Below are 17,721 nucleotides of genomic sequence, written 5' to 3'. Positions count from 1 at the left end.
CTTAAAGGTCATTGGTCCACCTGGCTGGAGTGCGCCCTACGCTGCGTTTGCAGATCCACACTCTAGCACGTGCCGTGGAATGCCTCATCCTGAGGGTGTCGTAAGAAGCGACTAAGGGACGGAAAAAAGGGAGGATGGGCAGCAGTGTCCCACCTATAAACATCTTACTGCGCTCGCCAACATATATATATATATATATATATCCGCCTTTCTTAATAAAATAAAGTTTAAATTATTATTGTTATTGTATAAGTTTGTTTGGAATTTAAACAAATGTTAATTGAAATATGATTGTTATCCATAACACAATAATTAAGTAGTAGGATGGTATAGTAAGTCTAAGTAATATATACTTCACAATGCCTAGTTTGAGCTGGGGACTTACCATATTTTATTGGTGAATTTGATGATCAATGATCACCTAATTCACAAGATGAAAATGAAAAACATCTAATTCTTTTAAAATGAAAATATATACTATACGATACAATAGCCTTCAGGCCTGGTAGATATTATAATTTAAATTTCCTCCTAAGCCGCAGAATAATTATTCCTGTTATTTGACTTGAAGTGAAATTACACCAGAACGAAATTCTCAACGGATCAAAATTGAGTAAAGAAAAGGGAATAAAAAAATAATACGAAAACTGCGACAAATCAACAAAGAAATAGATTATTTTTACTTTTAGTATTTACTTAGCATTGAAGGTTGATTTCAATAAAAAGTCAGCGAATTTTTCATTATAATGCTCAGAAATATTAAGTTTGAAACACTCGGGGCATTAAATTTACGATGCTTTGTATAAAAGCGACAACGGATAATTTTATACGTATTATTGTATTATTAAAAGTAAAGGTTTACAATTGACCAGTATTACTAAACTGTAAAACATATTTAATTAAATATTTCGTAATTGTATATATTTTTTTATAGAATAGGAAGGCGAACGAGAAAATTACCTGAAGGTAAGTCGTCATCAACGCCCATAGACATTGGCATTGCAAGAAATGTTAACCATCGTTTACATCACCAATGCGCCATCAATCTTGGGAACTAAGATGTTATGTCCCTTGTGCCTGTAATTACACTGGCTCACTCACCCTCTTAACCGAAACACAACACTACCAAGTACTGCTGTTTTGCGGTAGAATATCTGATGAGTGGGTGGTACCTACCCAGGCGAGCTTGCACAATGATCTACCAGTAAAATATATTAATATTTGTATACATCGTGATTTGATAATTTTTAACTTCATTTGGTGGTCAGATCATCATCAGATATTCTATTAAGGGTGAGCAGGTGTAAAACAGGGACAGCGTTGGCGATGTAAGGAATGGTTATAAACGTATAGGCTGATGACATATGCTTAACGTACATGGCTGTTTCGGACACACACACATCCTGTGTATGTGTCCGTGAGGCGGGGGCCATCACTTTCCTGCCATGAGTGTGGTGCGCCACTGGACGCCATTGCCGAACGTGATTAATACTATGCTCGGCAGCGAGAGGTACTGAATGGTGATGGTCTCTTTCTGCGAGAGTATTAAGTAGTGGAAGGAGGCCGCGGAGCAGAAGCGTGAGGAGAGTGCCTTCGCTGACGCTCCGCCAAAGAAGACCGTGGAGGAGGCGCAGACGCTATGCACACCTCCTCCCCCCGCCGTAAGCGTAGCTGGGGCTAGGGGAGGCTCTGTATCCCGGGAACCCCCCTAAAAATGGAGGTCCACTTAGGCGGGTCGACCATCAGAGCGTCAAGGTAGCATGCGCTAGTGATCCTGTGGCACTCCTCTTGGACAGCGGCACTAGGTGTCTTGGACAGCAGCGAGACCCACATAGCCCCCACTTCACGCGGGGGAAACGCGTCAAGAGTTATTTCCAGCGAAAAAAAAATGTGGCCCATTTGCCCCTCAGCCAGCATATAACATAAAAAAAGTTCAGATCATTAATGTAGACGCCTCGTTTAATTCATAAATGCTAAATTGAAGAATTAGACGAAGCGTTAATAATAACACGTAATACACGCTTGCACCCGTAAATTAGAGTCTTGACTTTGAACGGGTAAAATAAGTGCTATACGTTATAATACTTTTTTTTAAGCTAGATATATCAATTTTTTTTAGTAAAATCTGACCTACCCTCTTCATGTACATCAACGAAAATCTTGAAATTTATATTTGTTGTTTATGGAAAAAATGTTTGTAAGGACATTTACAAAAATATTATTGTGTAAATTTCTCAAATATTTAAATTATTTGTGTTAAGCAATTTTACATGTTAAATATGAATCCGAATATTATAAGCGAGATATATATATTCAAATACATCCTTAAAGTATAACATATATATCATGACTGACTGATTTCCATAGCACAAGTTATACTATAAGTCATTTCTCCGGTTTCTAAAACGCTGATCAAAGTCAGATTAATTAATTTTAATCTGAATCTTTCAAATCTTTTAAGTCGAATGTAGGTAATGACGTAATAGGCAACCAAAATCTAATTTTCCGGATACTTTTGCTTTTCATTGTGTACTAAGTATGATGAATTTTTGTGTAATTAAAAAACACGCGAATAAGTAAAAAAAGGATTACAATATAGTACAATAGAATGCTATATTATAATAATAGTACAAAAGCTCGTTTAAATAAATATTTATTATATATGTTCATGTAATTAAAAATCGCGGAAAAAGGAAAATAAAGCCACTCAAAGCACCTATATAATCTTGATCTATTTATTTTTAATATATGATAATTATCAAATTCAAATCCTCACAAATAATCTCAACATTTAAACAAGAAGGTCTAAGTAACAAGTTCTCTAAAATAAAATTTCCAAACAACTTTAATGGAATGAATATACACAATATTGCACATAAAGGTCTGCTAAGCACGTGGAGCGTTGCGCACGCGTCGTTCCGGTCTACGATTTTGTTCACTTGTCTTGAATATCTGTCCCGCTTACTCATGTGTTGTTTTGTGTTTTGTCACTGTTTTGTATTTAAATTATAAAGTGAAAAGCAGTAGCATTTTTTGTTCTATATCGTTTTTTGTTTTGAGTTCTTGCGTTAAACCTTAATTAAGGTTAAATCAAATACAAAACATGCTTAAATTATTTAAATTTATTTAATAAAGTTTTGAATTTTTCTAACAAATTCATATAATATTATTTTAGTTATTCTGTGTGAAACCATCTGTAATTGGTTATTTGAATGAGGCATTTATATCAATCGTTTTAATTGGACACTAATGTAATATTTAATTTACAATTCCGCTTAAAACAGCTTAACAATAATAATAAATTATAATTGATTATTATCTGTACTCGTTCTAAAAATAAGATTTTAAGATTTAAAAAGTGATAACGTGCTAAAGAAAGACCTTCTAGTGTTGTCAAATTTAAAGATTTTTATTTTATAAAAGTTATCAATTTGACTTTTATAATAATTACAAGCAAGAAAAATATTCATACAAGTTTACTTTTTTATAAAAAAAAGTCTAAAGTCAGTATAAAATGCATTTATCGCACTTACAAACCATGACTAGAGGTGATCGGCGAAGCGTAGCACAGACGGTGCAATACCTCGTGGTATTACCATATGGTATCGCAGGCAATGATAGAAGGGTTCGTCTCTTGTGCATTTTATTTGGAGCCGTACATTTGTTTTTGTTTTTTATTTTAATAAGAATAAAAAAACCGTTGCGATTAGGTTTGTCATACACAATCAGATTCTATGTCACTTTTTGTTCACGAAAAGATCGAATATTGAGGCCATTTTTTTTTTAAATAATTAAAGTACCATTTTATATTCCAAATTAAAACAACATAAGCACATAATAAGTTAGAAAAAACCTTTTTTTTATGAAACTAGTTTTTTGTTGATTTTTGATTTTGGTGCTAAAATAGATAGGCGGACGGGCAAATGGAAAACCTGATGGTAAGTGGTCATCACAGTTCATAAGCATTGGCACTGTATGAAATATTAACCATTCCTTACATTACCAATGCATCTTTAACCCTGGAAACTGATATATTATTTCCCTTGTGCCTGTAATTACACTGGCTCACTCATCCTTTAAGTAAATTAATTACAGATACTAGAAAGTGAGATTATAAAAACAACATAATAATAGTGATCCCCGGATTGTGATGCACATATAAATAATATAAGGAATAAAGACATTCCTAACTTGTTACCTAGGTTAACTGACTAGATACAGTAACTTGTCTGTGCTTAGGTTTTACAAAAAAAATAGCTTACTTGTATGCTTCTATCTGTAATATTTTTAATTATGGATTGATTCAAGATTACCGCAGTTAAAAAGAACCCGTATTCGAGTATTTAAAGTACCATTCGTTACTAACTACCCTAAAAAAATATACACGTTTATATGAAAGTTATTTGAAAGTAAAAAATTGAACTATATATCAAGTCTGTATCATTATCGTTACCATTCGCTTGCCCGTATCATAAGAGGTCATCATCATTTGGTGTCGAATATCAATGTGTTTATTACTGTAGAAATATGTTTTCCATATCTGACGAACTTTTATTAAGAATGCTAAGTCATAGCATAACGATAATTATTATGATTGATAAATTTGTGTATCACAAATCAATCCTTCAATGAGCTCTCTGCAACTCAAATAGTAGGAGATACGAGATAATATTACTCAATTATATTCTACAAGGCGATATGCAAATTGTTCGTTAACATTTATATAATTTACCTGTTAAAAATAATAACATACGTAAAAATGTGTTCTTTTTGAGTATAATGATAGAGATATTCTTTATGAGTAAGTTATAAAACACAATTTCAATCAAATTAAAATAAATGCAACACACATATAACACAAACATGAAACACGAACACACAAAACATGTGTGAAATTATATAAAATAAATAAACTACCAATATACATACTACTAACCCTCAAATGACTATATAAATATTTAGAACTTAAAGAATATTATACATATAAATATTTTCTAGTAGTAGTATATAATATAATATATATTTAATAATAACTAGTAGTAGTAATGGCTATTCGACTAATTTTGAATGTCGTAACGTCGTTATAAGCTATAGATATTTAATGAGTAATTAAAGGATAATAAATTAGTTCACTTATACTCTTTGTTAAAAAGAACTATAAAAGAAAAAAATACATTAATTTACAAAAAAGTCGAATATCTTAAAAATACTTTCATAAAAGTTAATTCCGTGTTATTGTTATTTGTTTATTTTTTTTAAATATTTGCATGAATGGATTTACCTTGCATTTTAAGTTTAATTTGTAGTAAAATAATAATAACTAAATTAGATATTATAAAAAAAAATAATACTTACAGTGTGAAATGTTTAGAATAATAAAAACAATTGTACTAAGCTGCCACATCTTAAGGCAAATCTATTACAAACAGTAACAAAATGTACTCGCTTAGGGTTTGTGTTCCGGAGCGTTGTCAAGCTTAAGTAAATCGTCGTACACGATGTGGCTTCGTAGGGCGATTGCGAAAAAGTCCCGCAATAATGCGTGTATATAAAGTTACGGCACGTTGGCTAAACTCACAATGCTACGTTTGTTCATCACCCGCGCTTAACACTGAGTGCACGCTTGAGCGGCGCGTGCGCAATCCCCACCTGCTTTCTTCTTCACTCTTATTTAAATTTATTTTGAAAATGTACACATTTATTTTAAATTTTTCTTTTTCTTTATCAATCAGCTGCTTAATTCACAATCATTATTAATTTAGTTTTTAATACCGAGATGGACCAGCGGTTAGAACACTTGAATCTTAACCAATAATCGTGGGTTCAAACCCGGGCAAGCACCTCTGAATTTTCATGTGCTTAATTTGTGTTAATAATTCATCTCGAGCTTAACGGTGTCTAATGTCACTGAAATTCTGCAACATGTGTATTCCACCAACCCGCATTGGAGCAGCGTGGTAGAATAAGCCTTCTCATCAAAAATGGAGAGGAGACCTTAGCCCAGCAGTAAGACATTCAGAGACTGTTATAATTTTAGTACTTTTGAGGTTAATTAGTTCCGCATTTATAATGATATCGATATAGAGCTTTTTTATATAATAAGTTCAGATTTTTCCGAAGTTTAAATTTAATTCTATTTTTTAAAGGCAAACTATTTATCTGCTTAAATAATCACGCATAACTAAAAGCCACAATCGTCAAATAAACATAATCATTTCGGCTTTATAAATATTTGTTTATAGCAAAGACAAAATAACTGAAATATAAAGAATTTATAATAAAGAAAAAACTTTCACAATAACGAACGCCGACGACGAATGGATTAAACATTTTCAAACGGAAGTTATAAGGAAGTATTTAAAATGACATAAATATTCAAACAGATCATGGCCGCCTAAAGAAAAGTTTTGGCTCAACGTAGCCACTTAAAAAATTCAAGAGCTGAGGACATTGGAGTGCTGACTTATTAACTCAAGTCACTTCCATGGCGCAGTTGCTCAACATCGGCGTCTTTGAAAATTTCATGTACATTAGACATTACAAAATATTTCATTCTTTTCTGACGTCGTCACCTCTATTCGTAGATATTGAGAATGAATTATTTCTATTGAGATAGAATAATATTGATATTGAATAGTCAGATATTCCTCATCAACTATGTAGTGTAAAATTATTGCATTTTTTTTTCATTAAATTTGTTCGTATCTCACGAGACATTTGTTTCAGTGGCTTTTTGAGGTATTACTAAATTAATATTAATAAATCATTATATATCAATAGATATTTTCGTCTTTGTAATAGAGCCATGGAATCTGCGCCAACGATGGTTACGGTACGGTACGGTAAGGGAGATTTATTTAAAAGTTGCAAACCTCGGTTTTAATCAGCTTCTCAAACATCGTAGTGCCTCGGTTTTTTTTTGTCAAATTAGGATTTTATTTTCCTTCTTTCATATCACTGCGATTTATATCCAACATAATTACTGTGGCTACAAATAATGGAAAATGGCAGAAAAAAGGCATCGGCAGTTTTAAAAGTTTAGAATAATGGTGATAAAATGGTACAAATGGTATTTTTATATTTTTATCGGTACATATTAAAGCCCCCGTCGCTTTCATCCGATAATCGTTCTAATATTGTATATAAGACCTCGCCTCTATCATGAAATTACTTTTCCTCATTACGAGCATTTAGACAAACATTTCTTCATTTATCTACAGCTATGTTCATAATCATTGTGACATTTTTTTGCGACGTAAATTTTCACTTCCTCATATACTTTATTATGAACTAATTAGTAACATAATAAACAAAATTGCACTTTTGACGAGCCGGTTGGCGTGGTTGGTAGAACACTTGCCTTTCACGCCGAAGGTTTTTTTTATCCGTGCAGTGACGGAGAAAGAATACATTTCACTGCCCCTCTCTTTCCCATGGGTGTCGTAAGAGGCGACTAAGGGATATCTGAGCGACCATCTGCTCACCTGGTGGTAGGATGCGAACATCCGCCTGGCTTGTTACCACCGTACGCATGGTGAAAAACTCGTGAAGTGGCTTGCAGCCGCGTTTCGAGGTCAGCCAGCGTACAGCCAGAGCCCGAGCGAGTATTGCCGCGATGGGTGTTGGTCCGGTTGGAGACGGCTGTTGAACCAATGCCGGGGGAAACTGTATTGACCTGCCGGTCAGGGAGACCCGAAGAAACGGCTGTTCCGCTGGCCGCCCGTGGCATAGTACAGGGGCCCGAGCGTGCCTAACCAGCTCGTGAGGCTGCCCCACCAGGCCACGCATAATCTCGGGGTGGACCGTCGTGCCGGTTGGTGACCGGTAGGTGGGGTCCCGGCGGCCACTTCCGGGGGGGTTCGGGGGCCCTTCCGTCCGGCGGGTCAGTGTATTTTTCCTTTTGGCAACCACTTGGGGAAACACGCCTCCACACTTTGCCCATCCCTATCGTGGCAATACATCGCTCGCTTCACGTCTCTTTTCCATTTAATTTCTCCCAAATGGCGCAACAAAAAAGAAATAACGGTCGTACAGCGGTGCTCACCCCCACCATACCCTCGCTGTTTGAGGTCGAGTTCTCTAACATCCGAGGACTCCACACTAACCTCAACGCTGTCCACCACCATCTCGAGACAGCACGGCCAGCAATGTTGTTTCTCACGGAGACACAAATACTCCGTCCTGCCGATACCAGCTACCTTAATTATCCCGGCTACACGCTTGAAGAATCCTTCAAAACGAAAGCCGGAGTATGCTTGTTCGTCAGGACGGATGTTTGCTGTCACCGACTGCGCTGCTTGGAGGACCCCTCCTTCTCCATGTTGGTGGTACGTGTGGACCTGGTTCGTCAGAGCCGAGTCTACGTGTGCCTCTACAGATCCCACAATGGTGACTTGGAGACAAGCCGACTATTTGACCATCTTAGTCGGGTGGCAGATGCTGCGCAAGAGCAATTTCCTAACGCGGAATTGGTGTTTTTGGGGGACTTTAATGCTCACCACGAATCCTGGTTGAAATCCCTCAAAACTGACCATGCTGGAAGGACTGCTCATGCTTTTGCTCTCACACATGACTTGACCCAACTGGTTGATCAGCCCACCAGGATCCCAGACATTGATGGGCAAGCACCTTCTCTACTGGACCTTCTGCTGACTTCTCACCCGGTGGAATATCAGGTTGTGGTTCAGGCTCCTCTTGGCTCTTCGGATCACAGCCTTATTTCTACCAGAGTGCCACAGGCCAAGCTGCCGCCACTAGCGGTATGCAAACGTCGCGTTTGGCACTATAAGTCGGCGGATTGGGACGGTATGCGCGATTACTATGCGTCGGTCCCTTGGAAGGAACGTTGCTTCAGTGGGAATGACCCGACAGCTAGTGCCGCTGCTGTTGCTGGCGAGATCATGCTGGGAATGGAATATTACATTCCTAGCTCAGATCTCGTCAGTAGGAGTACGCGTAACCGTTGGTTCACTCGTGAATGGGCCGATGCTGTATCAGCTAAGCAGGCGGCATATCGCAAGTGGATCAACGGCTGCATTAGCGGGGCATCTAACATTGACTCACTGAAAGCAAACTATAATAAAAATTCCAAGTCCTGTAGAAAGGCATACACGAGAGCCGATGCACAGCGCATTGTACAGATTGGTCATGACCTTGTTTCGCATCCTAGGGGCTCCCGTAGCTTCTGGCGTCTGACCAAGTCTGTGCAAAACAATTTCTGCCAACCTTCGCTGCCACCGCTCAGAAATCCGGACGGATCGCTAGCTCACAGTCCGCAAGAGCAAGCTGATCTCCTGGCTAAACTCTTTGCCGACAATTCCGTCATCGATGATTGTAGTGCACTGCCACCTACAATACCTGCATGTGGCCATACGATGCCTGACATTAAAATCAGGCAACGTGATGTGCGTGCGGAGCTGCAATCACTTGATGTACGGAAAGCTAGCGGTCCCGATGGAATACCAGCCATAGTGCTGAAGAAGTGCGCAGCGGAGCTGTCTCCTGTGTTAACGCGCCTGTTCCAACTTTCTCTCTCTTCGGGAAGTGTGCCGGAGGCTTGGAGAAGAGCTAATGTGCAAGCGGTTCCCAAAAAAGGGGATCGGTCTGACCCGGCAAATTATCGGCCAATAGCTATCACCTCAGTACTTTGTAAGGTGATGGAACGGATTTTAAACAACCAACTGATCTATTACCTAGAAGATCACTGTCTAATTAATGATCGTCAGTACGGTTTTCGACCAAAACGGTCCACAGGTGATCTTCTAGCGTACGTAACACACCTCTGGGGTGAAGCTATCGACAAGCATGGAGAATCGTTGGCTGTCAGCCTCGATATCTCCAAGGCTTTCGACAGGGTCTGGCACAGAAGTCTTCTCTCCAAGCTACCGGCATATGGTCTGCCTGCTCAGCTATGCACCTGGATTGCCAGCTTCCTACACAAGCGTAGCCTTCGTGTTTTAGTAGATGGTTGCGCTTCACAATTCTATGTAGTGAATGCTGGGGTCCCCCAGGGATCTGTGCTATCTCCCACACTCTTTCTTTTGCATATCAATGATATGCTCTCCCTTGGGAACATACATTGCTATGCAGATGATAGTACAGTGCATGGTGGATACCACGGACGCGCAGTGGCTGGGCGGGCGGAAACTGAGGAGAGGCGGGAGAATCTTGTCATTGAACTCGATAGGACGTTAGATCTCATCGCCAAATGGGGCTCTGATAATCTTGTTGAGTTTAATGCCAAGAAAACACAGGTATGCGCTCTCACGGCGAAAAAGTCAACATTTTCCCCTCTTCCCTCCCTCTGTGGTACTCCGCTGGTGATGCAAAGCAAAATCGCCATGCTGGGGATTGACGTTCGCTGCGACCTTAGTCCAAGGGATTACATCGAGGCTGTTATAAAAACAGCTTCACGGAAACTCGGAGTTCTGAACAAGGTGCGGCGCTTTTTCACGCCACAACAACTGTGCCTGCTGTACAAAACACAGGTACGGTCTTGCGTGGAATATTGCTCGCACCTTTGGGATGGCTCCGCTAAGTACCTACTTGAGGCCTTGGACCGGTTGCAGCGACGTGCCGTACGCATTATTGGCGACGTAAAGGTCACAAACACCCTTGAACCTTTACAATTGCGTCGTGAGATAGCAGCACTGAGCGCTTTCTATCGACTGTATCACGGCGAGTGCTCTGAGGAATTATTCTCTCTAATTCCTGCTTCCCCCTTCCTTCTTAAGTCCACGCGGGCTGGTTCTCGATGTCACCGCCTAACTGTGACATCAATTCCATCGCGAACAAAGAAATTTGGCAACTCCTTTTTTTGTCGCACTTCCAAAAAATGGAATTCCTTACCAGCTCACGTATTCCCCTCCTCTTACAACCCGGGTTCCTTCAAACGAGGCGTGAAGAGGCATCTTGCGGGCCGGCAAGGCGAAGGCGGCTAGTGCAGAACGTTTTTCCCGTCTGTACTGGCCGTCGTCGCGTTTGGACTCTACTACCACTTACCATCAGACGATACCATACCATACAAACGAATGTATGAAGATGAAAGATTTTCTCATTAATATTATTGTTGAAAATAAAAAACAACCTCAAGCCGCCATTTATTTTTACAGTTTATATTTAAAAGATAAACTTTTTTATAAGAAAAGTACTTACGAATATATATGAATGTGTATATAAATGAATTATACTTACTTGCAAACGTGAAGTTGACAAATACATTTTTCATTAATAACACCGCACCCATTTGTAAACGTCGTTCAATTTTTTTTTATTTCACATTCGTTTCATTATTACAGGCATTGCTTTGCCTTTTTAAAGGCTTCTATTTACACTGAAGGCGCATTGAAAAGGAATTGGGACGCGGCATACATTTTTAACGAAGGGAATTCAATTCCGATAAGGCCCGTATCGCACTTTCAAACAATGCCATCAATACATTCAACTACCTCCGATTTTTTTAAGAAAAACAGCAATCTTATAAATGTATTATTTTATACATAAAATGTATGTTGGTATATCTGTAAGAGAGGGTATAAAGCTATATTACTAATTATTTATTGGAATTTGAAGGAGTCTAAGCTTAAAGATAAAATATATTGTCGTATACCATGTAACTACATTATATTTTAAAGGGTTATATGTCAATGTAACATAAATGAATAAAATTTTCTCGTTAAAAAAAGTCACAAAATGTCCTCTAATCTTAATATTTTTATGATTTATATTCGTAATTATAAGGGTTATTAAAACAAAAACTGGATAATTATTTATATTTACAAATAATAACCCTTTAATTATATTTTATAACAACAAAAAGCTTATAGCACTTACTATATTTTCTTTACACGCAAAACAACATCTCCTGTTGCGTATTATCCATAGTTTAAACATATATTTGGTTTCTTAAATCAATCGCTGCGGTGCTGTTGAGATGAAGGGACTAGGGGACAAAACTGACAGCGTTCTATCACAGTATAAATATATGTATATTCTATCTTCAAACAAACGGTCAAACATTTTCTGTATTAATTATGATATTATAGATAAAATAACTAGACAATAATCTTCAGAAAAAATTGTAAAGTATGTCCAGCACAAAATATATAATTCAGTATGATACAACCTGTCGTTTCCGATAAAAAAAACTATACAAATAAGGTCGTCACGTGTCGTGAGGGGCATGTAAGAACGCGCGGCAGAAATCTGAAATTTTGTTAGCTTTAGGCTTGCTCTTGATATACTTCGACAGTGTTTTATCGATCACTAAAAAAGTTTGTTACTCACAATTAGATGGCGCAGCAGCACATCAACTTATATACCGATCAAACAATAGTCATTAAAGTGGGTATATAAATATGTATATAAATATGTATATACAGATAACGACGACGTTGGATTTTGGTAGTCTACTTATGAAATTATGCTTTAATAGTAATGATGTCCTCCAGACTAATTTCGACAATGGGGGCCAATCTCAAAGGAAACTAGCCAATTGCGCTATATCATAGTGCACAAGTGTTTGCGCAAACACAGGCGCACTCTGTATTCTCACTTTCATAACCGGATGAGACGGCAAATCCGACAACACCAAAAAGAATTAAGCACAGCTTATGTGCTTTCCTAAGCACGGGAGTGTGCACAATTCCAATCCAACATCCAGACTCCATTTGTTTACAGAAAAATCTTATAACTTTTTACCGCTTTAGCCAAACCTGGGGTTTGAACCCAGGCCCTCTAGATCTATGGCATTATATCCAGCCACAACACCAACGAGGCAGTCTTAAGCAATGCTTTATACGGTTTATGTTTATCTAGTTAATACATTATTACCGAAAGGTCGCACACTTCGTTCGTTTTATTAAACAAAGTCAGAGTAAGCTGTTTACTATATAGAGACTTTACTAATAGACAAAGTCATTACGAATGTGTCGCAGATGTAAAAACAAGTTGTTATAAAATCCTATCTCGTGACGAGACACGTGTATGTGACACCCTGAAAGCTTATTTCAGATATTTTCGCAATAGATGATTATCTCTTTGTACTTTCACAAAGTAACATGAATAGTGTTGACAGTAGCTCGATGGTATCATTGAGACTTGATTACTAATGAGAACCCCTAATTAAAATACGCACATGACGAACTTTGATGACATTTCATTGAAGGTTTTTTTTTTTTTTTGTAATGTAAAGCGAAAGACACTTTAACAACAATGAAGTGGGTGAAGTTTGTTAGGAGTTTAAATGGATAATACAATTTTTGAAGATTTTCCTTAATAAAGTTTCTATCGCGTCATCCTGTGGACCAATTAATAAATAATAAAGCCCTGAAAGCGAACTGATCTACCACCACTTTCAACATGAGCTTGGATAATAATAGCTACTTTAAAAAATATTTTTCTATTAAGACAATAGCAGTATTACTCTATCCGGTAATATTGGGCTTTGACTATGGGCTGTGTTGGTGCACGCACTTGTGATATATAATACTAGTTAACTGAATGAATGTTAGTTAATGAAGTCGAGATGGCCCAGTGGTAAGAACGCGTGAATCTTAACCGATGAACGTGGGTTCAAACCCGGGCAAGCACCTCTGAATTTACATGTGCTTAATTTCTGTTTATAATTCATCTCGTGCTGTTCGGTGAGGGAAAACATCGTGAGGAAACCTGCATGTGTCTAATTTCATCGAAATTCTGCCACATGTGTATTCTACCAACCCGCACTGGAGCAGCGTGGTGGAATAAGCTCCGAACCTTCTCCTCAAAAAAGGGAGAGGACGCCTTAGCCCAGCAGTGGGACATTTACAGGCTGTTACTGTACTGTACTGTACTGTACTGAATGAGAGAACGTGTTATTCCTTGGTATTATTGCTGAACTTGTACTAGTCTACATATAATGAGATACTAGGCTCGAATCCCATATCGGATCAGCGAAAGTTGTTTTTTTCAATGTCAAATAAAAATAATCGGTGGTCTTGCAAATGGGCCACCTGGTGGTAAGCAGACACAATCGCCCGCATTGAAATATTAACCGTTCCTTATATCGTCAATGCCCTAGCAGCTTTGGGAACTATTATGTTATGTACTTTTTCCTTAGTTACACTAGCTCACTCATCCTTCAAACCGGAACATAACAATATTGGTATTTAGTGATAGAAAATTTGATGAGTGGATGGTATCTCCCCAGACAGGCGTGCACAAAACACGTTAAGCCATTTTATAATTTAACTTTTATTTAACAAATTACTACTATTTTATTCACAATCGCTTAAACATTTTAAAACCTCCTTTTATAGACAAATTATTTTGTATCTGTATTTAAAAATAAAAAATTGCTTCGAATGTCTGTGCAATAAAACGTCGAGTATCACTTTAAACAGTAATGCCGTATCAAGTCAATTAAGGTTCGCTTGCTTACTTACATATTGATTTTATCGTCCAGTTAATGGAGCGAAGTGACCCCATTCTCGGATATTCGGCCGATTTAAATAGATTTTTTCGAATTTCAGGCCTTGTCAATATTGATTTTATTATAATTACATTTATAAAAAGCCATAGGCGCGTAGTAACACACGGGCTTGGGTTATCCTTTTTATGCAGTTATATGATGTACATTTTTAGTTCAAATTTTAGTTCAAATTAAATAAAATACTTTTTCCATGTAACCTTATATTAGTCCAGAATGTGTGTTCATCGAGGACAGAAGTTTAATAAATCAGTTATTGTTTTTTTCTGTCAAATCCTGAGTATCAAACTTAAGTTAGGAATTAGATAGTGTTTTGATTCCGTGCCTTGGAATGTCGTTGCTTATAATATCTTTGAACTTACTTCGAACGTCTTAGATCTTACTTCGAAAATGTCTTAGGTCTATATTTGGTGGTAGGGCCTTGTGCAAGCCCGCGGGTTGGTACCAACCACTAATTCTATCACCAAAAACAATACAATTAGTAAGCTATTGTATTCTGGTAAGAAACGTGAGTAAGCGAGTATAATTACAGATTGGTGGCACATTGGCTTTGTTAGTAATAGTTAATATTTCTTATACTACACCACCGATGAATATGAACTATTTTGGCAATTTGTCATTGGCATTATAAAAGCAAAATTTGCCCAGCGGCGGGACTTATACAAATTGTTATTTTACCTTTATTTTTTTTATTAATTTAAATCATAGCCTATAATGAATCAAAGCTTTCTTTTTATGTTCATATTATTTTCATATTATATTAATTGGTATGCACATCTCCTATCGATATATAATAATTATGTAGGTATTATAAGTATAATGAATCGTATCAAGTGTATTGAAGGGCGATTGCGTTAATTGACTTAATTGATTGGGTGTTCTGTCATCTGTGCGTTCATAGCTCATTAACAGATGAAGTGTCAATAAATGTACAATAATTATAGATTTTTTGTCGCTGTTAATATGATTTCTTGCACTTTCTTAAACATTTTACCTCATTAGATTCTTCCATAACAGTGCAGTAACAGCCTGTTAATGTCCCACTGCTGGGCTAAGGCCTCCTCTTCCTTTTTGGGGAGAAGGTTTAGATCTTATTCCACCACGCTGCTCCAATGCGGGTTGGTAGAATGCACATGTGACATAATTTCAATGAAATTAGACGCATACAGGTTTCCTCACGATGTTTTCCTTCACCGTGAAGCACGAGATGAATTATACTTACAAATTAAGCACATGAAAATTCAGTGGTGCTTGCCCAGGTTTGAACCCACGATCAACAGTTAAGATTCACGCGTTCTAACCACTAGGCCATCTCGGCTTTTTTCATTTTCAGATTCTTCCATGTTTTCTCATTTTATATCATTCATAATAGTGTCTGTTGTACCTTATCTATAAATTCAATTTATTTTAGTTATATATATATATATATATATATATATATATATATATATATATATATATATATATATATATTTAATTTGCCTGCAAGGTTTTACAGACCGCATTACTATTAAAAATTTAGGATAATAATAAAAGAGAATTTTTACCAAAAATGAAGAAGTTTAGCAAATCTAAATAATAAAGAAGTTTTTATTTATACAACAACATAGGCCCTTTTGTTAGCAAACAATGACTTATAAATATTCATACATTCAATTCACACATTTAATATTAATTTATTTAAAAAATATATAGTACAACATTAAATATAATCTTTAGTCACTAGCTAAGTGAATTCTTCGTATGTTTTGATGTTACATGCATACTTTCGAGTTAATCTCGTCTTTGGTAAGCTAATCTTGAACAATTCATGTATCTTCATAATCGACTAGTAATTCTACAATTGTAACAAAACAATACATTATAGATATCATATAAAAAATTTTATAGTATAGGTTGGTGGACGAGCATATAGGCCTGGTGGTAAGTGGTTACCAACACCCATAGACATTGGCATTGTAAGAAATGTTAATCATGATGAAATCATGAAACTACAGTGTTATATCCCTTGTGCCTGTAATTACACTGGCTCACTCACCCTTCAAACCGGAACACAACAAGACCAAGCACTTTTGTTTTGCGGTAGAATATATGATGAGGGTGGTACCGATTAATATAGCATTCCAGATTCTTATTATAGTCTCACTCGCTAAGAAAATTCAAAAATTGTGTGTGAATGTACAAAGTTCATTAAGACTTCTTCAGGAGAGCAAAAGAGAGAAAATAGAAAAGAGTATACGTAAAGTAACTAAGTGAGTAAGTTGAGGAAACGTAACATAAATAAGTTCTCTTTGCATAATGTTTTGAATTAAGCTGTAGTCAAAGAGATCCTGATTGCAGACAGATTTTCAAATTACAATAGACTTTTCCTATGTTCGCGTTCAAAGGCATCTTTATATTGAAATAAGATAAGACTTAATAAAGATTTTTTTTTAAATATTTCTTTGCTGTTTATTTATATTTTATTTTTAGTTTTAAAATTTAATTAAATTAGATAGGTACAACTGTTTCGTATACTTTTATACTTTTATTTATGTACATTTATTGTTTTATTCTATACTATCACTTATAATTAAAAGCTGCTTGTTACAAAAGAAAAGACGTTCTTACATATGGAAATAGATTGGCAGACTGGTAAGTGGTCACAACATTCCCAAGACATTGGTACCGTAAGAAATATTAATCATCCTTGGGAACAAAGATGTTATATTCTTTGACACACTCTTCAAAACGAACCGCAACGATATTAACTATTTGTGTTGCACCAAGAAAATGTAAAATAAATTAAAACATTGATATTCGTAAGTAAAATAAATATTTTTCATTATTAAAATAATGTATAGCAATAATGTAGTATACGCACCAAGTAGAGAGCGCCACGGCGTAGAATGGGCATGACACGGCATATAAATCGGTCCTACAAACAACCGCGCCTATATTATATATGTTTCAAATTAAAAAATATATATTAATTGGTGAATAATTATAACACTTGTTTTTTTATGAAATAGATTGGCGAACTGGCAAATGGAGCACCTGATGGTACGTGATCACTATCGTCCATAAACATCGCTACGTAAAAAAAACGTTAAACATTCCATATATTGCCAATGCGTCACCAACCTCTGGAACTATAATATTATGTACCATCAAACCGAAACAACACTAAATATTGCAGTTTGTCGGAAGAATATCTGATGAGTGGGTGGTACCTACCCATATGGGCTTGCAAAGCCCTGCCACAAATAATTACA

The 17,721-nt window shown here is 36.6% G+C and overlaps 1 protein-coding gene and 1 long non-coding RNA gene across 2 annotated transcripts in view; one reads left to right on the top strand and one right to left on the bottom strand.

Annotated features, from left to right (window-relative positions):
* Window positions 1-17,721, top strand: part of LOC126781698 (phosphatidylinositol N-acetylglucosaminyltransferase subunit A) — a 357,458-nt gene that overhangs the window by 315,735 nt on the left and 24,002 nt on the right. The gene's annotated exons all lie outside the window — the stretch shown is intronic.
* Window positions 7,929-17,721, bottom strand: part of LOC126781777 (uncharacterized) — a 453,341-nt gene continuing 443,548 nt past the window's right edge. Inside the window, exon 3 of the long non-coding RNA XR_007670706.1 lies at window positions 7,929-7,944. This is a non-coding gene — a long non-coding RNA (uncharacterized LOC126781777). The remainder of the gene's footprint in view (window positions 7,945-17,721) is intronic.

Source organism: Nymphalis io, chromosome 4 (genome assembly GCF_905147045.1).
Source record: "Nymphalis io chromosome 4, ilAglIoxx1.1, whole genome shotgun sequence".
Lineage (NCBI taxonomy): Eukaryota > Metazoa > Arthropoda > Insecta > Lepidoptera > Nymphalidae > Nymphalis > Nymphalis io.
Note: the sequence above shows the minus strand (reverse complement) of the source record. Positions and strands in the feature narration are given on the sequence as shown.